The 7,979-nt window shown below is 39.0% G+C and overlaps 1 pseudogene across 1 annotated transcript; it reads right to left on the minus strand.

Moving 5' to 3' along the window:
• Positions 1-1,962: 1,962 nt before the first annotated feature.
• Positions 1,963-7,307, minus strand: LOC146484304 (uncharacterized; annotated as a pseudogene). Its single transcript, XR_014863638.1, has 3 exons — positions 7,222-7,307; positions 2,583-5,633; positions 1,963-2,204 (listed from the first exon to the last, which is right to left on the minus strand). The product of XR_014863638.1 is annotated as an uncharacterized LOC146484304 (transcript).
• Between the last annotated feature and the right edge of the window lie 672 nt (positions 7,308-7,979).

The raw sequence follows: 7,979 nt of genomic DNA on the forward strand, positions 1-7,979 counted from the left end.
ATAGAAGTAAAACATCATGAAATAAAGAATTATCCAAGTAAAACGTTTTTTATTCCTTAATAATTTTATAACATGAGCTTCAAAAAGGACCCCACGGCCAGGCGGTCAGGAAGGGTACAATAAAAATGTGTGATAGCTGTTCAAAAACGTATTAATGGTTGACTATGTCCTTAAGGCTGACCTCAGATTAAAAAAGAGTACAAAAAGGAAGCCATGCCTAGCTACAACTTTTTTAACATACAATTCGGAAAACACGTAGGGACGGTCAAGCTAATGACCTACAACAGAGATAAGTCCCATGTAGTGTTTAAACGAACGAACTAGTCGCAGTGACCGACTGCTTTGGTTAATGATCAGTTTACCTTTATTTTGTCATAAGGACTGGTCGCAAAAACAGTTTACAAGACTGGACAATCAAAATTTCATAGGAAAATATTAGATATGTATAATCAAAAAGTTCAACGATGTACAAAATGTACTACACTTGAACTAAGCACTTAAGGTTAACTCTTAGATTAAAACGTATTTAAAGTTAACTATGGTCAACAACAACCTTTTTCTAACATGAGCCTCGAAAAGAACACCAAGGCCAGAGACAGCCGGAATTTGTATAATCCCAATGTTCAATGATGTTTTGTATAATCCCAATGTTCAATGATGTAAAAACGCACTAAACATCAACTACATACTATAAGTAAATTTTTGGTACAAAAAGTACTAAAAGTTAACTAGGATTAACTATTTTTTTTAACAATCTTTGAAAAGGACACCAAGGTCAGGCATAAAGAATGTATATAATCAAAATGTTCAATGATCTACAAAGCGTATTAAACATTAACTATATACTAAAAGTAAATTTTTAGTACATAATGAACTAAAAGCTAACTATGGTTAACGATTTTTTTAACATAAACCTTGAAAATGACACAAAGGCCTGACAGTAAGAATTTGTTTAATAAAAATGTTAATTGATGATGTAAAAACTAACCTGTACTACAGGTTAACTACACGTACTAGAAGTTAAGTTTTGCTTTTTCGAAGTGATTATAAATTGTGTCCAAAATAATGCTCGCGTTTATTAAAAACGTCATAACGTCAAAAAAGAAGAGGCTATTCCAGCCTAACGATAGTGTAAAAGTTACACTTGTTAGTTAATTTTGTTGTAATCGGCTTTAAGGTGCACTTCAGTGATCCTTAATCGTATAGACGATCTGTTGCGCATTCACTGAACGACGCTGTCAGGTAGCTATCGAAAAGCATTTATTGCTGTCGCTGTCAGGGAACTAAAAAGGTCTTTAAACTCAATGTTAACGATCGGCATATTGTTCGGTTCAGGCCGAATTAACCTATGTTGTAGGCATTCCTTTAGTAGTTAAGAGCATAGTTTTTGATCTGTTACGTTACACGGCCTAAATGATACTATCAGATTTAAACCGTCCTTTGGTTCTTATAAGTGTAAGCCGGTATTGTAGACAACCTGCGCAATCGTTAACGACGCTGTCAGGTAACAATTAAAACTGACTCTTTAACTCACTCAAAGCCGAAGAAGCCCACATATACAGTTACTTAACTATGCACGCCTTTGCTCTTATTGTTAAAAACGTTTTTGATCCATTATTTGGGCTTAATAATACTATCAGGGTACACCCGTTATTTAGTTGCGTCTAGGTATAATAAGTAGAAAGCAACCTTTAGTTATTGATAATCGCGTGGGAGATATAGTGCGATTAATTAACGACGTTATCAGGGAACTAGTGATTATTCTAACCCACATTTTACCGTCGTCATTTTTGTTTCTTATAACATTCTGGAGCGTTTTAGTAATTGACAACAGTGTTGAACTTATGGCTATTCATTAATGATGCTGTTAGGTAACTAAGGAAAAGACTTTTAACACACTCCGATAAAAGCAAACCTAACTAACAAGAAAACACCCCTGTAGACTTTGAATATAAAACGAAACGCAACTAAATAACAAGTGTTACTCTGATACTATGACACATACTCCATAACTATGGAGAAAGTATGCACGATAAAATGGTAACTCCCCTGGCTCAGTAACCATTAGGTATTTAGTCGTGATTCACTTCCTCTTTACTTTACTTTCCCGCGCCATTTTTCTGACCTTGTCTGTTAATCGCTGTTTTGTTCTCATTTCTTCTTCCTGATCCTCTCTTCCTGACAATAGCTCGAGTTCCAGTGACCTAAAAAAAACGTTGTCAACACTGTCTTAAGCTGCCCTGTGTATAATCTGAACTTAAACTTCTATTTTTTTTTTATAACTATTAAATAATCTCCTCCTTGATGTCCACACAACTAATTTTACAGCCCTCATGAGTATATGATTAAGCAATTTAAGCAGTAAATTAATTACGCAGCCTGATGATCATTTAATCAGTCTATTTCACTAATTGTAATGTATAATCTTTTCATCTGTGAGATAACGAGGGGTCTTTAGGTATGTTATATGCCTTATTGTTTCCTGCTAATGAACTCCCGTTACTTCCCTTGTTTACCATCTTTCTTTCTTTTGCATTTATGTTTGTAGGATTTTTTTGTGCATGACAAACAAGTACTATTACCTTTTGTCGCCTTTCACCCGCTACCAGACGACTTCTTTCTTGATAGCGTTAGCTTCAATAAGGTCTTTGGTTAATTTGAAAAGATGGGTTGCCTGCTCTTCCGTGAATTTTTTCCATAACCTTGAATATTCAGCAGATACCGAGCCTGAGATGTGCGATATGGATGACGGCGCAGCTTCTGGTTGGGCTGAATCAAGATACCTCTTGACTTTCGCTTCAGCAGACTCTATGTCAGATGGGGGCTCGCAACCTTTCATGTGTTCTTCTCTTAGTCTCCGGAGCTTTAAGACCACAGCCTTCAAGGGGCGTTCCTCCAGAAGCGTTGTTGTTGTTAGTTTTTCCTTCACGTTGGCCTCCTCGATAGCGCCTGTCTCGAGGTCTTGTTTAAATAGCTCCTTCAGATGTTCCGTTTCCTCCCTCTTCCACGGCTTTGGGACTGCTTTAGTCTCCTTGGGATCATTCTGTGGCTGATGAACGTTGCTTGATTTGAGGGCAACAAGTTTGTTCACTGCCCTTCGGCCAAGGTCAGTTTCGACAAGCTTATCGTGGACATGATAATACCTGGCTTGTGTCAGGGTCTTATGCTGGGCTAGGGCAGCGAGATGATCCTTTTCATCTGGCATGTGGACATGCATACCAGTAGCAAGAGACTTCCGTATAATTGTGGCAGATATTCTTCCCTGTGTCACAATCCCCTCTCTCTGGAAAGTTCGCCATACCGACGTTGATACCTGCGAAGATGTTAGGGGCATCCCGTTGCTTGAAACGAATAGTTGTTCAACCTGTGGGGTAGCTGCCGTGAACTGGCTTCGTACAATTCTTAGGTACATGTCCATCATTTTGTACAAATCGTCATATACCCAGATAACCGCAGAACCATACTGGTCAGCTGTTTTGTGGGTATTAACAAGAATTCTGTAACGAGCCTGGTCTTCGTCTGTACCCGAGTGATAAACGGCGTCCTTGAATTCAGCTACGGTCATGTTTGCAATGACCCCACTTCTTCCACTATTGTCGATGACGAGACGAGTCATCAACCAATCCCTTACTTCGCAGTGAGTTTTGTTGCTGATTATCCTTTGAACCTCGGCCCCCTGACTGGTTTCCTTTGACGAATTGCCAAGCTGTTTTACTGCATTTATTCGCTGATCACCATGGCAGATTTGGTAGAAATTTTCACTGGTGATCAGTTTCTTAAAATCTTCCTCGTGCTTCTGAAGCTTTCTTCTCAGAACTTCCTTCTTTTGGGCCAATGACCAGGAAGACATCAGATCCCGGCGGGCGTTAAACATGTCAACGCTTACTTCAGACATGTCGGGTTTGCGTTCTTGCGTCAAAAATTTATAAAATAAACGCAAACTCATAAGATATGAGCGCACAGTTCCAGGCTGGTACTTGGAAAGAGCATGTGACAACCATTGCTTCAACAGAGTTACTCCTTCTTTTCCAGGAAGCAAGAGCAGGTACTCGAGTGGTTTTGGATTGTCGTGTCTGACTTCCGTTTCATTCATCTGAAGCCTCTTTATGACGCTTAAAACCTGAGATTTGTACTGCTGCGCCATTTTTTTGCTTCGATATCCTCCATCTACGTCCGTCAACCATTCATAGAACTCTGTCAGCAGTGTTCCCGTGCTTAGGTCAACGCCTCCAGGTTGGCCTTTGGTCTTGATGTTATGGTTTTCACTGATTTCACAGTCGCTTGGGACCCAGTTTGTGTCCAATGCTTCGTCGTTATCGCTCTCATCTCCATCAAGTGCTTCATGAAATGCCTCATACATGCTATCTTCGTTGACTTGCGCCAGTTTCTCAGCAGACTCGAGCTCACTCTCGAAGGTATGGCCTTGAGCTATTCTTCTACTTTTAAACTGTTTTACCGTTTCGCGGCAGTCTTCGTCATTATCAAGTAATGATCCTTCGTTGATTTTGTCCTCGCCAATTACCTCAATTAGCTCAGTCAATAGTCCCTCGCATTCTTGAGAGAGAGAGGAGGAAGAGATTGATGTGATTGATTGTGTCGAGGTATCTGGATCCGACTCTTTACTACAAAGGTAATCAGGATCTAATTTTCGACTCTCCTCACTGTCAGAGATCTCAACACATTCAAAATCTTCGTTCTTGTTACGAGTATTTGCATTCTCTTCTTCGCTGTAAATCTCTTCTTCCCACTTGTCCTCTGTATCATTATCGAAACTTTGTTGGTGGTTGCTCTCCATTATGTCTCCTTTGCATTCTGCATTCAAACCTTCGGTCACTAGCTTCCTGTATTCTTTGTCACTGTCGACAAGGTCATCACTGGTACTGTCACTGGTTCTTGCATTTTGTTTCTTGGCTCTAGCTCTTGTTTTTTCAACTTCATTCTTTTTCCACGCCTTGTGTGCAAGCCTGTCATACTCTTCGTCACTGTCTTCTTTACTACGTTTCTTTTCTCGAGTTTTCTCTTCTCTACTTCTTATTTTGCCCTGTGCCCTTCTTCCTAATTCTTCATAATCTTGGTCGCTGTACATGTCGTTGTCTTCTGGGTCGCATTTCATATTTTGTTCGTTAGAATTGCCAGCTTCATCGCATGCATCATACTCCTCGTTAAGGTTTCCTTTAAAGTTTTTCTTATCTGATGTGGCCTGTTCATTCGTCCGCGCTCTTTGTTTTCTTTGCCTTTTTAAGTACGAATTCACCTTTGAGAGTGACGCTCGTGGGGCTTGCGCTAATGCCTTGACATATGCTGAGGACTTTGGTTTCAGATCGTGAATTCCACTTTGAAGATGTTTATCAAGCTGGAAAATTGGCGTCTTGGACATCTTGCATGGTGAGAGGGGGCAGAATTTTACTCGCCGATTGGGTGCCTTTTTCTCCCCAGTGAAATAACCATCAAGCTTACGACGCATTTTTGTCATGCCATGCACTTCTTTCTGATGGCGACTAAGATTTTTTACACTTCGCTTACACTTTTTACAAATCCTAGAGATCCTCGCGGGGCGCTTGGCATTGGAGGATGGTGAAATACCATTATCTGCAGAGGTCGAAGGAACTTCTTTGCGGTCCTTTTCATTGACACTATTAATTGGAAAAAATGAGGGTAAAAGAAAAATGTTAAAAACGAGCACGAAGCGCATGCAGCTCGAAAATAAAACATTAAAACGTTAAGAAACTAAAAATATATATGTATTGTGGAACATTTTTTTGTTGTTGTTGTTGTTCGTCCGTGTCTCTTCGTGAAGTGAGAGACATTCTTTTAAAGGGTCATGTAATGAGAATAATTTGCGATGTTAAAGACGTGGTGATAGTCAAGGCGCGCGAGGCGTAACAATATACGTGATAATGACAGAAGAGTAAATAATCATTTGCTAGACACAATTCTAAAATGTTTACTTTCAAGTTTTCAAAGAAAAGGCAAAAACGTAGTGGAGTTGCCATTAATGATTAAGCTTGAAGGAAGTGTACAGCTTATTCGGACTTATAAAAGTCCCTCACTAAAACTGGCTCGTTGTGGTAACACATTTATAGCTATACCTTAATTCAAAAAGTTTTATTAGTGTTATCTAGTCATATGATTGAACATGTAACAAATCAGTTACCTTGCCATAGAAATATAACGAAGCATTTTAACAAAATTTACGCGAAGTTTATTAAAATTAAGTTCCATGTACAGTAATGTTTTTTTTTCTTTCACAAAATTAACGCGAATTTTTGAAATTAAAATTGAAATTAAAACCTTGCGTGGTATACATCAAGTGTTTTACTTGTGAGAGAAATTTTTTGTGTACACTCTCCCCTCTGTGTATTCTGAAAAAAAGGCCACTCGCGTTATTTCACGCTATTAAAAAGTAGTCAACAGTGCTATTCCAGAATTTTGATTGGTTATAGGTATTTCATATACCATGGACCACATTTATAGTAGGTTTACGCATCAGTTAGAACAGCATGGGAGCTAGGATAAGGCCATTTTTATATGGTCTCGGGTACCTGAGACAACCCTCCTTACTGAGACAACTTTATCGAGCGTTTATATGAGAAAAAGTTGTCCCTCCTAGTCGGGTTAAAATTAACACTACTTAATTATTCATAAAGCATTTCAGTATTCAAATTTCTAGATATCATTCTTCGTTTGAGTTTCTTTCATTCGATTAGTGTGGGCTTTGTTGAGCTCATTCTACTTTTGTAACGTAAATTTGTGCTTTAAAAGCTGAAACTTCGAAAATACGTGACTCTCGACACGCCGTGGATTGTTCCGGGTAGGCGAGCCTAAGTGTCAAAGTGTGAGAAAAAGTTGTACCTCTTGCCAGGGTTACCCTACCTGCCTGCCCTACCTGTCTCGCCCCCCGTCAGATCATATAAACGGTTGGTAGAATCTTTCACAGATTGTACTAAAAAATTACCTCGCCTAGGGTCACTCGGGGGAAGGGTTGTCTCGGGTACCCAAGACCATATAAACAGGTACCAACTCAATTCTTTTCTTTATTCCGCTCGGGCTTTTTCGATACGAGATACTTATAGCCATCTTGGTGCAACGCCCGTCATTGGCAATCCACCATATACATCTCAGGCCTTACTGGAATTTCCCTGTATCAAGGAAGCTTATCACACGATAACTAGGCGGCCTCTACTTGAACATGGCCTGAAGGCAATGCAAGTAAACTCTTACCTCGTAGAGTGATTTACATTGGTGGACGTTGACGCGCCATTATCGGCGGGGGAAGAAGTAAATCCTGCGTTGTCCATTTCATTCATACTATAATGGAAAAATATGGTAAAAAGAGAAACGTTAAATGACAGGCTATTAACAATACGCCTTGGAGCTAACAAACACAGGTTGTAGTTATCAACTGTTCCTGACTTGCGGTACGTTGAAGAGTTGAACAAGTCTTTTGTTTCGCTTTGTGGCTCCTTTTAATAAATTTTTTTTGTTTGTCTATACAAATTATAAATATCTATGGGAAAAGTAATATTTCTATAAATCTTAGCGCTATTACCTAGTTCTTATTCTATTACCTAGTTCTTTAAAAAATTATTTCTGTTTGAAAACTATACTATTTAAAGAGGAGGTGCGCTATTTAGTATTTGCGCTATTTATCTATCTAGTTACATTATAATTAGTCACGCGTGACTGCTGGGGCCATGCTTTCCGGTTTGTGGAAGAATGCGTAATTTCATGAAATTTTCGCTGCCTTTTTATAGTGGCCTAAATGACGGCAGAGGTCAAGAAACGGTTATTTTAAAACTGAATTGATCTAAATATTGTAAAGAAATGTCTAGCGACAGCAAAATCTATGATTACGTCCGTTATTAGAATTACGCATATGTACAAACGGGCTACTGCGTGTATTTTAAATTCAACATTTTCTTTGTGATGGCAATACTACCTTTCGATTAAACGTAACATATTTACGAACTGTAAGCACC

The sequence above is a fragment of the Pavona decussata genome, unplaced genomic scaffold (genome assembly GCF_977016875.1).
Source record: "Pavona decussata unplaced genomic scaffold, jaPavDecu1.1 SCAFFOLD_34, whole genome shotgun sequence".
NCBI classification, from domain to species: domain Eukaryota; kingdom Metazoa; phylum Cnidaria; class Anthozoa; order Scleractinia; family Agariciidae; genus Pavona; species Pavona decussata.